This window comes from Convolutriloba macropyga, chromosome 7 (assembly GCF_964194025.1).
Source record: "Convolutriloba macropyga chromosome 7, txConMacr16.3, whole genome shotgun sequence".
Taxonomy (NCBI): domain Eukaryota; kingdom Metazoa; phylum Xenacoelomorpha; order Acoela; family Convolutidae; genus Convolutriloba; species Convolutriloba macropyga.
This window is the reverse complement of record NC_134474.1, coordinates 9,746,800-9,765,107: the sequence shown is the minus strand read 5'-3', so window position 1 is coordinate 9,765,107 and position 18,308 is coordinate 9,746,800.

Here is an 18,308-nt window from a genome sequence, read left to right as displayed (position 1 = left end):
CGCTGCTGTTTTTGCTCGCTTGATTGCTGTGGTTGATCGTTCGGTGGCTGTTGTTCCGCTGCGAGGGTCATTTTTCCCTTGTTAGACTTGCCGCTCTTTGTTCGCCTCTTTGCCTTCGTCTTGGTGTTTCGAATATGCTCTGCCCGTGGCATTTTGCCAGCCACTGGAGGTAGTTTTATTGGGGCCTTTCCATGTCGTGCCTTTACAATTTTGTTGTCCATAGTGCTTACAATTTATTAAAGCCTGGCGAATAAGGGTGGAGCAAGGCCAAAAATAGCAATTAGCTAAGTTCAGTTTTTAATGAAAAAATTAAGGACAATAAATTAATTTCCTTTGGTTGTAGTTTACACAGGCTAAGTTTTAATGTGAATGACCTCGAGATTTTCCAACTCGAATAATCTTGGTCTTATTTGCCTTGCCCCAAATCGCGCCACAATTTTGTGTGCCTCTTATCAGGTGTTATTTGCCGTGCAAAATTCCACTTTTGGTATTGGTGGTCATTTGTGTGCTAATTCGGTCTTATCTTTGTTAGAACAAGGTATTTGAGTCCTAACTGTTTGTTTCATTAGCCCTAATGTTAAGACGCATATTTGTATTTGAGACCTGTCAAAATTAGGACCTATTTATTTTACCCGCAAAAGTTCTGGGTGCGAAAGATAAAGTTGCGACTAACAAAGGTGTCAATAAACTACGCAGGAACTAAATTCTGCACCCTTCCCTTCTGCATCATTTCTCCCCCGAATAAACTTTGAGAAGTTTGCTCTAAGTGTAGGTTAGTTTTCTCCAGGTTCTACAAAGTTTGTGGTGGTGTTTAATTTGAACTTAATTAAATTCAAAATTTGTTCATTTTAGGAAATTGAATAACCGTCCTGTCGGCCCTCAAGTGCTTGTAATATTTTTATTCTCCCCTTGGATCTATCCGCACCAGTCAATTAGAAAGGTATCTCATATAATAATTTTTTTTGTGCGTTGACAGTTCTTTTTTTTCAATTTCTACATGGTTTTCCTGTCTGCTTTAGCAGCCTCAATCGTCGTTCCTCCAAGACAATATAAAACCCACGATTGATTCCAGTGATCTTCTACAACTCAACGCCTCAGTTCTAATTGTCTAGTTAGTAAACTAATTCACAAAAAAAGTATGTTTTCCTATTCTTCCAAATCCTGTTATGATTAAATAAGTTTGTATATTTTATATGTTCAATTAGACATGTGTGTGTTTTAGTCCTCAATCAACTATGGGTAGCTAGTCGACGGCAATTGCTGGATTTGGGGAGTACCCTGTCCGATTCCAAATGATGTGGCGGTCGGTTTCACGGTCGTCTATCTGGACCGGACAAGGGCCATGAACCCCAGTGTTTCCAGAATTGTCGTCTTCAAGCAAGGCGGCGAGAGCGTCGAAGTTAAGCCAGAATCGTCGTAGCACCGGGACTTTGTGCGGGAGCTGCAGAGGTGGGATGAGGAATTGGTGCGGATACGGCCAATTCCTCCCGTCTATTTTCAATGCACCCACGCTATCAGTGCCCTCACAAAGCCGGTGTACGATGCAATAGCCTTCGTGCCACCCACCATCATTGAAAGGCCGTGGCCTTTCTCGACGCCACAAGATCGGCCGAACTGGTCGGTGGTAGACGAAAACTGAGTTTGAGTTAATTAAACTTGTAATTCTATCCTTAAACCCCTTTTTCTGATCTATGCTGTTGCCACTTTAATTATTAATCTACAAACTGTTTGTTTTCTCTAAGTATATAATTATCACTTTAGTAAGCTTTGTATATATGTTATCAAGAAACAGCAGAGTTCAATCCTGTAAGCACGAAGTCCGTATACTATTTTATTTAAATGTTTTTCCCCCACATCGTTGGCGTCCAAGTGATATTCTTCTTTTCCGTTTGCGTGGACACATCCTTCAAACAAGGAGAATAAAGTATTGATTGGAATGCGGGTAACGGTTCATTCGTCAAAGGGTTGACCCACTTTGATATCATAGCCGACTTAAATTCTTTGCCCGCCGCACTATCCAGTAAAAACAATAATTCGTTTTCGTCTTCCAGTTGTAGAATAACAAATCTATCCTCGCAAAATTGTACCCGCTGGAATACGACAACCCAATCTAGAACTTTCGACTCCCAAATTAGAAGAACCATGCTGTTCTTGATTTCGGGGTTATAGCTTTGATAGGCGCTGATTTTGATCTCTGGTTTGTGGCTAAATGTACTGATTACTTTCTAGATAACAAATTTAAATAGAGATAAATTTTGCCCGCCTAAGTTCGACCGATCAGTTAAATTTAATTGTCGGTTAATTCGTCGCTGCTAACATCCTCCCATTCAATTTCACCTTCTCGATTGTCCCGACGTGCGTAGAAAGGGGGCATCTCAGGTCCACCTTCGTCGCTTACATCTTGTTCGGAATCTGTCTCCGCTGCCGTGGAGTCAGAGAGAACCCTGTATATTTCCACCGACGTATTCGTATTTTCACGTCTACAGGTCGAATAATGATTTTAATTAATTCATTTGTAGCTAGAGGTCGGGGAGGGAGTATTTTACTTGGAATGAGTTTTCTTCTATTGAGTAGTCTTGGTCAAGGGTACCTGAATTATCCTCCGGTTTTCTATCCTCCACTAAATCCATAGTCCCCGCCTCGATAGGCAGTCGTGGTTCTGTTGACCAAGGATTCGAAAGAAAGCAGTGGAACTCATAATATTCTGGTTCCCCAACTTCCAGAAGAATTACGTTCCCATCTATAAGATCCACCAAATGACCGTTCCATGTATCTTTGACGACTCTAATTTTAAAAAGACGGCCCAGAGTAAAGCAGTGCCACTCGAAGTGTGTGCCACTCATTATTGGTACCGAGTGTTGAAACTTACTGAGGGTAGAATGATTTATTTTCTGGGTCAGTATTTTACGTGTTCTCTTATCTATTTAACATTTGTTTGCTTATCGTTCCGAGTTGAACTGTTGGCCGACCTCAAGTTCGCTCAGCCTAAGGGCGCAAGTTAAATCTTAGTGGTATCGGGATTTGTCGAGTACAACATACACGTGTTTAACTGAACAAATGAGTTTATAAATGAAAGCACCCGAATACTACTCATGAATAAACCAAAACTAAATTTCCTAGTTACAGTTAAGGGGTGATAGAACCAACTAAAGCACTTGTCTTAACAGGGTGGGCGAAAAATAAATAAATGGAAGTGGATAACTAACAGTTTCCGTTGTCATCGGCTAACTCTTCCCTTCCCTTCTACAGTTTATAAAATCTTGACGCACGCCAACTTCCTAAGGGCGCAAGTTAAATCTTAGTGGTATCGGGATTTGTCGAGTACAACATACACGTGTTTAACTGAACAAATGAGTTTATAAATGAAAGCACCGGAATACTACTCATGAATAAATCAAAACTAAATTTCCTAGTTACAGTTAAGGGATGATAGAACCAACTAAAGCACTCGTCTTAACAGGGTGGGCGAAAAAAAAATAATTGGAAGTGGATAACTAAAAGTTTCCGTTGTCATCGGCTCACTCTTCCCTTCCCTTCTACAGTTTATAAAATCTTGACGCACGCCAACTTCCCTCGGTAGTCCCTGTTCCTCTGCGTTTTGCCGCTGGATCCGGGGGGTGATGGGGTGTCGAAATGAAAGAGTCATCAAGGTCGTCTTCCAATTGGGTTGATTCCATCCCGTCGCGTTCAGAGTATGGTGGCACTTGAATGCGATCAGTCATTCTGAAATTCATCAGGCCTTGTCCACTCAAACCAGCATCTCCTCTTAGCAGGCGCTCCCAACAATTGAATCTGCTCCTTCTGGCTCTCGGACTCGTCTGAGTACCAGCCGTATTCCCTTCGATACACGCTTTATTCACTATAACTCGGCAGAGTCCTGTGTACATCATCCAGAGTGCAATCACGTAGATTACAGCTAACACAAACCATACAAACCAGCTGACAGGTCCACTGTGGTAAGCCCGCCAGTGGAATGGTGCAAGCTGATTGATAATTCCTTGTGCAAAAGGTTTCGCGATGGTTTTCATAGCTTCTTCATCTACAGTTCCTTCGGGTAGATCAACCAAGTTCAAACGTAAAGTCTCCAGCATCTGACTGTGAGCTTCCTCAAGAAAAACATCTGGGATTTTCATCCCAGCTAGTTGTGTCTCCATGTCGTGCAATTCACCGAACAAAGTCCGAAGTAAGGGGTGTTGTTGAATCCTTACAACAAGTCCGGTCTCGTACTGGCAAGTTCTTGGGTCCGGATACAATACCAAACTACCACTGGGGTCCTCTATACGTCCTTTGCAAGGTGGTCGAATTAGGCAACTTTTGCAGCCGCTGATCCACTCTCCAGTATCGAAGGCTTGTGAGCTGTAGTTGAGTAGTCTGTAGTCGCTGGATCGCAAGTAAACCAAGTAGGTTGAGTCGTCCAAGTACTCCGCGTAAGGTTCTTCCGGTAGTGCTACCACGTGCTGTGCACAAAGTTTTAGAACTGATGTTTCCAAGTCGAAAAACAGACTAGAAAAGCACGTAGATTCTCCACTTCGTGACATTGAAAAAGGTTTAAGACACAGTTTAAGACGATTACTGCCGCTACAATGTGAAATGAGTTTCTCCTCCGTAACTTTGGCAAAATTATCTTTTCTTTCGGATATCGATAAGTAACTTCTCGAGAAACTGTATCGTGTCGCTGTTGACCCGTCTTCAATTGGTTCAGGTACTGGAACTGCGCGATAAACTTTATGAAATCCGTTAGTGTGGTGTACAGGCACGTTTATCAGGACATTTACGGCTGTTTCTGTAAGTACTGTTGACTCTACTAGTTCAAAGCCATAATACGTCATTAAATCAGAACGGGGTATAGCTTCCTGCATCCTGTCAAGTTTGAGTCCGTTAAGAACTTGTCTTTAAACTTTTGGAGGTACAAATGTCGCTGGAATATAGCCCCGAGTTAAACTACTCAATGCGTCATCTAAGATGTAGCCAAAATTGTGAAGTCCGACTTTGAATGCCGCCAATTCTGCTCTCAAAGCAAGCATAGTTTGGGTGAAGTTCGTCATTCCCACATTAAATTGAGCAGCAACCACTACTGAGCTCTGTCTGTTGGTGTAGCAGGCCCCCCAATGTGTTCCTCCAATGTCGGTGTTATTGATAAGCTCTCCCAAAACGTTCCTGATCTTATGGAAGTTGTCATTAGAATTATGACTGATCATCTTCACTTGCCCTTGAGTTTTGTTTAATGAGAGGCCCAGCAGGTGGATTCGTTCCCCTGATTCAAGAGTGATCGTTCGCACCGCTCCGTCTAAGAATTCTGTCTCTTTTCCAAGTCTATCCAAGTCTGCACCGCCAAACAACCCGAAGAGAGAAGTAATGACAAAACCAGCTTTTAGGACTGGCGCAAGGACAATAGCAGCAGATATCCCACCTAGCAGCGGTTTGACAAATCGCTTTGACCTCGACAAACCTGCTTCTGTTCCATTCAAGTATGTTGCAGTTCTTTCCCAAATTTCAGTAAGAACAATATCAATTGCTAGCATTTCATATTCCAATCCCTTCAGCGCAAGATATGTCGTATTCATCAAAACTTCAGTGGTAAAAGTTTTTTTGCAAAACCGGCCATGATGCTTCTTCCATCGCATTGCAAATTCGTATTGGAATTCCTGGAAAGCAATGTCCAGAGATGTTAAGTTGAGGGCAGATAGGACTGGTAGTGGCACCGATACCCAAGTTGATTCCAGCGCATTCGCAATGATGACAGGGGTTTCCGTTAAGAAGACTGCGCCAGCTGTATGGTTAGTATTTAAACAGATAGCACATCTCAGCATGGGAAATAGGAAGAGTAGCCTCAGAGTCAGATATCTGTACGTTGTTCCTGTCATGACCGCGTTGACTAAAAAAAAACGTTTTAATTAGGTCGTTCAAATCCGACCAAAGCCTATATTTTCCCTTATATAGAGAACCAATTAGTTAAAATCAATATTAAATAATAACTGAGATTCATAAAAAGCGAGGAAGAGGGATCCGGGTAACGAATTTAAGTAAATGACGAAAAAGTGTTTATTCATCGATTCCCAGTCTTATGACCGGTGCTCGGATCCTTGTCGATCCGCGTAGCTCAACGGGTTCTTCCACTATATTCTGGTTAACCAGATGTGTTGCTTGTTCAACCTCTGCGTCTGGAGATCTACTCTCCCCGACGCTGGGAGGTTCCAACTGCCTTTGAACCAGTTGTCCTTGGTATTCCGGATCTTTTTTACGGCTATTGGTATCCGGAGCGACCTGATTTCCCAATTGATCAGCTGGCTGTTCAACTATAGGATTATTGATTACTCCGTCTTTTTGTTCCACGGCAGGCTGCGGGACTTGAATCCGATTTCTTGGCACCAATTTTTGCGGCCGGGGAATGGGGTTTGGATCCAATTGCTCCCACTCGTCAATTTCCAGTGGTTCCTCGTAAAAATTCGTCGAACGAAACGGGGTGGCTCTACGCTCGCTCGTTTCCGGTTCCTCTTCCACGAATGGTTTGAGGATATTGTAGTGGAGGATACGCCATTTATCACGCCTTTGGGTTTTACTAACTTTGTAATTAACTTCCGAAGTTCTCTCAAGGACAATGTACGGTCCCTCCCACGGAAGAAAGAATTTTTTTGTTTTAGCTTTATGTTTTGAGAAAACCCAAACTTTGTCATCGACTTCGTATGGTTTTCCAAAATATTCTTATGAAATTGATCTTTTTGTCGGTTTCGATTTACTCCCAAAAGTTCCCGTGCATGAGAATGGGCCTCCCTGAATTGCCTATCGAGCCAGTCAACAAACTCGTTCTGGGTCCTTTTTTGATCGTGGGGCTTCGGGTAGAACAGATCAATAGGATATTGGCACTCCTGTCCATAGACGAGACTAAATGGAGTGGCTCCTGTCGTCCTATGTATAGTCGTATTATAGACAAAATTGACATAAGGCAGCATTGTGTCCCAATCTTGAGGGTTTTCGGCGCAATATTTTGAGAGAACATCGGCAATTACACGGTTATGTCGTTCCACTTGACCATTTCCCTGAGGGTGATACGGAGATGTTCTTGTTTTGTCCATTTTAAACAATTTACAGAGTTCTTTAATCAAGCCACTTCCAAAGTTTTTTCCTTGGTCAGTGTGAAGTACATCGGGCACGCCAAAATGAAGGACCCAGCGTTCTACAGTTTCTTTAGCCACATCTTTTGCTTCGGTTACAACAAGTGAAACACTGATTGCATATTTTGTGAACAAATCCGTCATAACAAGAATGTACTTTGCTCTTGACCGTGCGGCTAGTGTAACTGGTCCTAGTATATCAGCAGCGACCGTGTGAAAGCGAATACCAACTTTGAAGGGACTTAGTTCTGCAGTACGTTGCCTGCCTGCCGTGGTCCGAACTGCACATGGAAGACACCAAGAAAGTTTATTCTCTATGCCACGCCTCATGAAGGGCCACCAGAACCTCTGCCTGATTCGCATTAGTGTTTTTTCTACTTTGAAATGACCTCCACTCACTGGGGAAGTGTGAAGTTGATCCAAAATTTCTTTTCTGCAAGAAACAGGTACAATCAGCTGCAAATGCGGTTCGTTCTTCTCTGGTTGAAACCACTTCCTGAACAAAACTCTATTCTTAAGAACAAGCTCTGACCACCTTGACCAGTAGGCTACTACTTCAGGTCCATGCTGAACTGCCCGTTTTTTTGGAATTAAGTTAGGGCCTAGAGGCGAGCAGCTACTTTCTGATCCTGTTGGTGTCCAGTACAAAATACGGCTGATTGCCTCGTCTTCCTGCTGCAACCGTTCTATATCTGAGTCTGTGCGAGTCCATTTTATAGCGACCCCCTCTTCATTTCCGTCGTCTATGGTTTTTGTAATAGCGTCAACCATAGCACAACGTTCGCGAACGCTTTTTCGGGCTTCTTCGATTTCTTGAGGTTCGGGACACAGCCCCGTTACTTGTTCTTTTTCGCCCAGCTCACATTCAGGCTCTTCTTCCGTCATCCGAGACAACCCATCCGCATTGGCATGTTTGTTGCCCGCGCGATGAACAATTTCGTAATTGAACTCTTGCAAACGTTGGAGCATTCTGAACGTCATGCCGTCTGCATTTTGCCGGAATAACCATTTTAAGCTGGCGTGTTCTGTACATATGACAAAACTGAGTCCCCATCTATAATGTCTGAACCATTTCAAAGCCTGAACTACCGCCAGGGCTTCCCGCTTCGTTGTAGAGTACATAGTTTCGGTCTTACTCAGGCTCCTACTTGCAAATACTATATATTTTGTAGCGGAGGATACGCCATTTATCACGCCTTTGGGTTTTACTAACTTTGTAATTAACTTCCGAAGTTCTCTCAAGGACAATGTACGGTCCCTCCCACGGAAGAAAGAATTTTTTTGTTTTAGCTTTATGTTTTGAGAAAACCCAAACTTTGTCATCGACTTCGTATGGTTTTCCAAAATATTCTTATGAAATTGATCTTTTTGTCGGTTTCGATTTACTCCCAAAAGTTCCCGTGCATGAGAATGGGCCTCCCTGAATTGCCTATCGAGCCAGTCAACAAACTTGTTCTGGGTCCTTTTTTGATCGTGGGGCTTCGGGTAGAACAGATCAATAGGATATTGGCACTCCTGTCCATAGACGAGACTAAATGGAGTGGCTCCTGTCGTCCTATGTATAGTCGTATTATAGACAAAATTGACATAAGGCAGCATTGTGTCCCAATCTTGAGGGTTTTCGGCGCAATATTTTGAGAGAACATCGGCAATTACACGGTTATGTCGTTCCACTTGACCATTTCCCTGAGGGTGATACGGAGATGTTCTTGTTTTGTCCATTTTAAACAATTTACAGAGTTCTTTAATCAAGCCACTTCCAAAGTTTTTTCCTTGGTCAGTGTGAAGTACATCGGGCACGCCAAAATGAAGGACCCAGCGTTCTACAGTTTCTTTAGCCACATCTTTTGCTTCGGTTACAACAAGTGAAACACTGATTGCATATTTTGTGAACAAATCCGTCATAACAAGAATGTACTTTGCTCTTGACCGTGCGGCTAGTGTAACTGGTCCTAGTATATCAGCAGCGACCGTGTGAAAGCGAATACCAACTTTGAAGGGACTTAGTTCTGCAGTACGTTGCCTGCCTGCCGTGGTCCGAACTGCACATGGAAGACACCAAGAAAGTTTATTCTCTATGCCACGCCTCATGAAGGGCCACCAGAACCTCTGCCTGATTCGCATTAGTGTTTTTTCTACTTTGAAATGACCTCCACTCACTGGGGAAGTGTGAAGTTGATCCAAAATTTCTTTTCTGCAAGAAACAGGTACAATCAGCTGCAAATGCGGTTCGTTCTTCTCTGGTTGAAACCACTTCCTGAACAAAACTCGATTCTTAAGAACATGCTCTGACCACCTTGACCAGTAGGCTACTACTTCAGGTCCATGCTGAACTGCCCGTTTTTTTGGAATTAAGTTAGGGCCTAGAGGCGAGCAGCTACTTTCTGATCCTGTTGGTGTCCAGTACAAAATACGGCTGATTGCCTCGTCTTCCTGCTGCAACCGTTCTATATCTGAGTCTGTGCGAGTCCATTTTATAGCGACCCCCTCTTCATTTCCGTCGTCTATGGTTTTTGTAATAGCGTCAACCATAGCACAACGTTCGCGAACGCTTTTTCGGGCTTCTTCGATTTCTTGAGGTTCGGGACACAGCCCCGTTACTTGTTCTTTTTCGCCCAGCTCACATTCAGGCTCTTCTTCCGTCATCCGAGACAACCCATCCGCATTGGCATGTTTGTTGCCCGCGCGATGAACAATTTCGTAATTGAACTCTTGCAAACGTTGGAGCATTCTGAACGTCATGCCGTCTGCATTTTGCCGGAATAACCATTTTAAGCTGGCGTGTTCTGTACATATGACAAAACTGAGTCCCCATCTATAATGTCTGAACCATTTCAAAGCCTGAACTACCGCCAGGGCTTCCCGCTTCGTTGTAGAGTACATAGTTTCGGTCTTACTCAGGCTCCTACTTGCAAATACTATAAGAAGTTCCACGCCATCAATGAAATTTGAAAGTACTGCACCCAGACTGACGTTGCTTGCATCTGTGTCAATGATAAAGGGGCAGTCATACCGAGGGAATTGTAGAACAGGTGCTGTAGCTAGTTCGAGACGCAGTCGATTGAATGCCATTTGACAACAGGGAGTCCACTCAAATCGAGCGTTTTTCTTTGTTAATTCATGTAAGGGAAGAGCAATTTGTGCAAAGTCTTTCACAAAGCGCCGATATTAATTGCAAAATCCAACGAATGACCGTACTTGTTTAACGGTTTTTGGTTCTGGCCATTCTCTGACAGGAGCAACCTTTTGAGGGTCTGGTCGAGCTCCATCTTTATCGATAACATGACTGAGGTATACAACTTGTTGCTGAAGAAGTCTGCATTTTGGCTTCAGTTTCAAGTTTGCTGCTCGCAACAGTTTGAATATAACTTCAATGTGTCTGAAGTTTTCTTCCTCATTGAATCGTACGCCAAAACATCATCAAGAAAAATTAGGACCCACTTCCAGAGGTGATCTTTGAAAAGATTGTTCATAAGCCTTTGAAAGTTCCCGGGGGCATTAGATAGACCAAAAGGCATTTTAATGTATTCATACAGCCCACCATCAGGTGTGACGAAAGCTGTTTTCTGTCTATCCTTTGGTGCGACCGGTACCTGCCAGTAGCCACTTGCTAAATCGAGAGACGAAAAAAATTTTGCTCCGCTCAAAGCATCGAAACTCTGATCTATTTTTGGTATAGGAAAGGCGTCTTTCACCGTAAAATCGTTAAGGTCGCGGTAGTCTACGCAGAATCTCCAACTACCATCCTTTTTCTTCTGAAGCACAATAGGAGCGCTGTAGGGGCTCGATGAAGGCTGAGTGACTCCCTTCTCCAGCATGCTCTTGAGTTCTTCTTGGATAATGGGTATCTTGGCCGGTGAAATACGGTGCAGAGGTTTTTTGATGGGTGGGGTATCACCTGTTTTAATTTGATGCTGAACAATGTCGGTGCATCCAAGTTCATTGTTTTCCAACGCAAATACATCCCGATATTCTCGCACTAGTGTTCTCAGCCGATCGAGAGCAACACCAGAAACGCCCGGTGCAGATAATTCCAAAATTTGATCAACTTCCTGGTCTAGAGTTGGATGATCTTGGACTTTATAGACTGTGTGAGCAACCCAGTTCAAAACCGCGTCATCAGTGTCTGTCCATTTCTCATCTTCGGTTTCAGTTAGATAATTGCTTTCTGAATCTTTGACTTGTGTTTTTCTAGAGAGTTGCGCTGCCATGAGATAGTCAGTTTCTTTGGGACTAGCGCCAGCGACTGCCTGCAGCTGATGATCGTTGACAGGCTTTGTATCTTGCATTGACGGGTCAATTTCAGTTTCTCGGCAGTAACGGTAGCTGCCAACTGTAGTCAGAGAAACCATGCGCATTACCACCGCCGAACTTTCTTTGCTGCCAGTTCACATTTCGTTTGATCTAAAGTCAATCATACAACCATGGCGTTTCATTTCATGAGGCCAAGTATCATCTGAGGCTTCAAGTTCTGCAACACTAGAACGTGTATTTCCTCGCATATAGAACCCAACTTTAACTCCAATATTGCGCGACCAAGAACATTTATGGTCTTCCCATCGGCTGACTCCAAGCGGCCTTTATATGGTAAAATTCTCGCAAAACGATCCAAGCTGAAGAGTTTTTCTGCTTGCATTAGATTTGTTGATGCCCCCGTATCAATCAATATTTCCGTTATCGAGTCATTCACTATGCCATCAACCACGGCTGCTTCAGAACCTTCATCAAAATCCGACGAATCAAAATTTTTCTCATCATCTATGGCGGTTGTATTTGTTGCTACGTGCTGTTGTTTGGCCTTTTCGTCGCAAAATTTAACTTTTCTTGCTTCAAAATATGCATTACTGTTGTCTTTTTGTCTATTTGCTTTGAATTCGGCCGGGAAAAAGCCTTCTTTACGAAAAACTGTGGCCCTCCCGGCCTCTAGTAATTTAAAGGACCGGTCTGTTGTTGGGTTTGGCGCTCAGGGCAATCCTTAACAAAATGACCTTCCTGACCACATTGGAAACAATGCCTTCCCTCCACTGCTAATCGTCTGCCGAGGCTGTTCTGTTGAGCTGGTCCACCACTGTACTGCGCATTGTTCGGTTTTGATCTGATGAATTGTTGACCGTAACGGCTATCAGGCGGATAAGGATTGTACAGACGTTTCTCGTCGCTTTCCGGCTTTGGTTTATTGTCGCAATGCGAGACGTCATATTGCTTCGGAATTACTGACGTCACAAATTTGCACATCATGTTTGACATATTCTTCATAAACTCGGCCTGACTGTTTACTAGTTGATCAATCTTAGCATTGACAGACCCCGAAAGATCCGTAGAATTCTCCGCAGTTGCGAACACTCTTGATGCATTGCCTCTCAGCATCATCTCATTACTCTGAGTATCCCTCTGAGTCTCAACGGGGCCTTCAACAACTGATCTTAGGGACGCTAACCTTCGTCGCTATCGCATACGAGAATTAAGTGCTACAGCATCAAGGCTCAGTGCCCTATTTATAGCAGCCGAGAAGTTTTGGGGATCTTCTCTAAGTAAAAGTTCTTGGATTTCAGCGTCGTAGAGCCCATCGATAAACTGTTCACGGTTCATATCGTCACGGGTTGCAGCATTCATGTTATGGTTCGCTACCTCCCCGATGGACCGTATTCTCCTTGAAAATTCCTGAATTCCCTACTTTTCACCTTGAATAAGGTTTTTGAACTCGGCTCGAGCAGTTCGTTGGTTTCGGAATGGCATCATTCGAGGATCTAAGTAATCAAACATTCGCTCCAGAGTAGGTGCCGGATGCCCATCTTCCTGTTCTCGAAAGTGGTTGGGCATTGCAGTGTATTCATCAAGGGCCCAGCCGGTGAGGCACGTTGGGACACAAGCCATTGCTTGTTCTTCATCCCAACGATTCGACTCAACAATGCATACAAAATGTTTTTTCCAATCCACCCAAGTTTTGTATATAGCATTAGGGAAACGATCGGGTTGGCGTGCACCTCGCCCATACAGTCCTTGACCATTCAGTGCCTCCGCAGCTTGAATGGCTGATTCGGCAATTCGTTGTTTATCTTCCGCTTGCAACGCCATTTTCGTTATGTAATTGCTTAACCACTTCAACTAGAGTGCTCTTCTAAATTTTGCGAATCCACTTCTTGTCTTACTTCACGATCTCGACGGAGTCTGAGTAGTACTCACAATCTATCAGCCCGACTTCCGGTTTGAGTTAATTGATTCGTACTCGGGAATTCGGGTACGTGTTCTTCGCTTCTTTGGGCGAGTATTGAATCCAGTTTTGAGGAAGTATGTTGTACACACTTTGGATTGAGACCCGAACTCGTAAAAACTAGTCTATTTTAATCTGTCAGAAAGCCCACCCAGGAGCGCCACTGTAGAATTTTGTATTTTTATCGTTAGAAGGCTTCTAGCATGGGACTGACTAGCGCCCAAAACTCTATCAAGTTTCAAAGGTTCTTTGAAGAAAAATGAGTCCATCTGACAATTAAGTATAGACTATTGTCCCCTGTGCTCTCTCAAAGCTGTATATAAAAGAAATTTGATGCGCGCAATAATTATTTTATTTTCCAAGCAATGAAAATAATAATTCACTGAAATGTAGTTATTAAAACAACCAAGTATATATCGGTCCTTTGCACCGATGAATTTAAGCTAAGGGTTATCCCCAGAATAAGTAATTACGAAGTAGAGAATTAATGAACACAATAAAATTTTCTCCTGTTATTCAAAATTAAGAATCATAAACAACTTACAACAGTTGGAAGAATCCCGATTGCACTAAGTCAGGTTAATTTAAGCTAACCAGAAAGATCGAATAATCGTTTTAAAACACTCTTTTTTACCTAAGAAAGTTGAACTCGCGTGTCAACTTCGTCTCTCAACTATAACTATCTTGTTTGACGAACCACTGCTTTTCAGATTAGCAAATCTCTCTCTGAGCGGTTTTCTCTTGTGCCTAAGGGTACTCAACCTTATCAGTTGTTTATTAGCAAAACGTAACGTGTCGTTCCTTTTAGAACATTTTGACCTAACGTCTAAGTGTTATAGTTGGCGTGGAAGGTCGGTCACAAGATGCCACTTATCTTATGTGAATGTTTGTTCGAGATGACCGGAGCTGCGTGTTTAACTCGGTTTGATAATTTCAGAATATGGCACAATCCATGTTTCATGCTGAGCAATATGTGTGCAAATTTTCGCACGCTCGCTTTTTCGTTTCCTAAGTAACGGATACCCATCCAATTTAAACTATGATACCTCTGTTTCCCATTTAAGCTGGAGTAATGTTCCGTTTTAAATAAAACTTTAAAACTTTCCTTAGATTCATCAAAAAAAGAGACACTTTCCTTAGAGACACTTAGCTCTTTTTGTCTCTTATTCCCTTGTAGAATAGTTTCAGTGCTAAAACTTTGGGATGGAGAAGTAATTTATCTCAACTTTCCACTTTGAACGAGGCCTTGGTAAAATGTTTTGACTCTGGAAAAATCGTCGTTTCTTTCAAAGGAGTATAAGAAATTCGTCTTTCATCTTTTTTGTCTTTGTTTATTTTAAAGGCCAAAAGATCGGTTTCAGGTACCGGAGAAAGCGCGTTGTTTTTCTCAATGTGTAGGGAATTATCCTAGGAGTGATCAGTTAAAATTTCATGGTGATCGGACTTGAGGAAATAGGGTTTTCAGGACTTGGGGGTGGGATGGTGAAAATGCGGACGCTTGGATCTGGGACAATTAGGGGCCCTGAAGCGGTACCAGAGAGTGGCAAATCAATATTTCATGTTCTGATAACTCAGTCAATGTGCGCACGCCATTTCTTGTTTGCCAATGATCTTATGCAAATACCAGTAAACTAGCAAATCACCAACTAGCAAATTCATTAAACCTTAATTCCTACTAGCTTTGATTTATCTACTAATTTAGAGCGCCAATGGATTTCCAGTTATATCAGTCTATTCTCAATTTTCATCATCGTGGGACAATTCCACAAGATGTAAGTATTAATCGACAGAAAAGGCACCATTTTAAACAATTATGTAGTCGCTACAGCAAACCCAAACTAACTTTTTAATAAAAAGACCGGACTCAAAGTATTGCACTCAAGGAGTGCAAAATTTATTATCCAAAAATTACATCGGGACCACGAGCATATTAAAGCAGTTGAGCTCGAACGGCTTGTTAAACAATCTTACGATGTCCAGGGAGCCCAGCCTATCGTTCGAGAAGTAGTACGTAACTGTGATTATTGCAATGAAAAAATTACGTATCGGCGTTTTACTGGTCCCTTAGTTCATGCTTCTCGCCTTACACTGGATAGAATTTGTTACGAATTAGGCCTCGTTATTAACGAAAGGCCGTTACTGGAAAACAATTGCTTCAAGAACGCCCCTTCGTTAGATCCTACTTCTTTTATCACTAAAACCGTAGACACTATTGATCCCGATTACAATTGCGTGTGCGCTGCACTTAGCACAATTTTGACTGGAAACCCTAACCAAGGCGGAAAAATTGAGCAAATAATACGTTCCTTACAAAAGGAAGGCCCGGACCGCCACTTATTAAACCTGATGGGCGCTGCCCCTCTTATTAATGGCCCAGATGATCTTAATTTCGTTACAACAACAGATTTGAGAATGCTAGCTCGAACCTGTAGAATTAGTATTTATATGTTTTATGAGACCGATGAGTTCGAGCAAGCCCACTGGGATTGTTACACTGGAAACAAAAAGTGCCCAAATAGAGGAGAAATCTACTTAAAAGCCGGCATGAGCGGTGGAACAATGCATTGTTTTATTGTTACTCGTGTTAAGCCAAATAAATGAGGGGTAAGTTGTTCAATTTCGATGACATAATTTATTAAACCGGACCAGCACACACATGACAGTTATCTAAATTAAATTAAAGTTTGATTTTACAATGCATATGGACGCTCGATTTGCACTCTCTTCTTTATTTCCAATAGCGCTTGTTGCTCGACTTTTTCGTCTTCGGACAAGTCGCTATCATAAGCTGGTTGAAGCTGTTGTTCGCGTTGCTGTTGTTGCTCACTTGATTGCTGTGGTTGATCGTTCGGTGGCTGTTGTTTCGCTGCGAGGGTCTTTTTTTCTTGTTAGACTTGCCGCTTTTTGTTCGCCTCTTTGCCTTCGTCTTGGAGTTTCGAATATGCTCTGCCCGTGTCGTTTTGCCAGCCACTGGAGGTAATTTTATTGGGGCCTTTCCATGTCCTGCCTTTACAATTTTGTTGTCAATAGTTCTTACAATTTATTAAAGCCTGGCGAATAAGGGTGGAGCAAGGCCAATAATAGCAATTAGCTTAATTCAGTTTTTAATGAAAAAATTAAGGACAATAAATTAATTTCCTTTAGTTGTAGTTTACACGGGCTAAGTTTTAATGTGAATGACCTCGAGATTGTCCAACTCAAACAATCTTGGTCTTATTTGCCTTGCTCCAAATCGCGCCACAATTTTGTGTGCCTCTTGTCAGGAGTTATTTGCCGTGCAAAATTCTACTTTTGGTATTGGTGGTCATTTGTGTGCTAATTAGGTCTTATCTTTGTTAGAACAAGGTATTTGAGTCCTAAGTGTTTGTTTCATTAGCCCTAATGTTAAGACGCATATTTGTATTTGAGACCTGTCAAAATTAGGACCTATTTATTTTACCCGCAAAAGTTCTGGGTGCGAAAGATAAAGTGTCGACTAACAAAGGTGTCAATAAACTACGCAGGAACTAAATTCTACAGTTCCAGTTAAATTTGATGTATGAGTAATTATATCTCAAGCACAACTCTTTCGTCTATTAGTGCTTCGAAAATCCGCGTGTGTTCACGTTAATAATTTAATTAATGTTGCAGGTTGTAAACATTACATATTTTTGGATCATCTAGCTGGAGTGTGAAAAACTTGTAAACTATGTAATATTTGGCGAAAATATGACATGCTTCTACGCAGATTTTGCGGTTTCTTTTTCTCAGCCGTTGCTTAATTTTGTCATTTTCAAGACCATTTCAACCGTCAATTCAAACTGCACCCACAATTTTTTTCTTGTTACGATTGTTTAAATTTACAAAAAATGACTTTTAGCTCGAGGTCTGACATTTTTAAAAACGTGGAACATAGCCGGCAGATTGCCGGAACAGCTGCGAAATTGACTTGCGTGCCGTATAATATAGATAGAATTATTAAGGACCTTTGTAACACATGAATTCATTTGACCTTAAATTACTTCAAAAGTTTTAAAAGTGCGAAGTCATTTTAGTGAGTGAGATAAGACACGTATGATCAATCTAATCACTCAAAATATCTAAAAACTTGCAGCAGCATGCGACGGCCCTTCGACCGAAATTGTTTTCGAAATTGTTATCGAAATTAGTCTGCAGATTGCCAAAAAAGCTTCGAGACCGACTTGCGTGTATTCTTAAATATATGAATCCAGCTTACGCGTCATGCATTTTGCTTGATTCCTAGATTTACCAATACTGGTACTTTCACTGTGTGGGAAAATAAACTAATTTTCATATTTGTAAATATTACCTTAAGAAATGAGTGAGAAATCACGTCACGCGTGTCAAGAAGTCATTCAGAAAAGTTAACTTAATCAGTTTTGCTGTGGGAACAATTGTAAAACAAAAAAGCGCGTCAGACCAATTAAAAAACAAAACAGGTTAAGTCCTCATATACAATCCGAAACTTTTTCGTGGGTTAATGCGTACTCTTAAATAAAACAAATTTGGCCTCCAGGGTAAACGCTTCAAAGAGTTTTAGCAAAGACTATATTTTTGTTTAGTTTGATTGATTGATAATTTGAACAAGGCAAGACAAAAAAAGTTCAGAGAAACTTAAATAATCAAACTAAACAAACATATTTTTGCGAAAACTTGAAGCGTTTACCCCGGAGTTTAAGTTTGATTTAATTAAAAGTACCCATTAATTTTATGATATCAAAATGTTCAAAAGCAATCTACAATCTGCCCATTAACTCATTTGCAAGACTTAAAAAAGTTTTACTTGCCCCTAAAAGATTGATACACTTAGAAAAGTGCAAAAGTTTTCGCAAAAATTGAAAAATCGCTAATTTTATGGAAAAGCTTAATCATTTTGCGCGTTGATCTTTGCTGTACCAAAACATAGCTCACAAAATGGTCGTTACAAGTAATTATGTCTTGCAATTTTGGGCTCAAAAGATTACCTTTTAACCCTCAATTAGGCC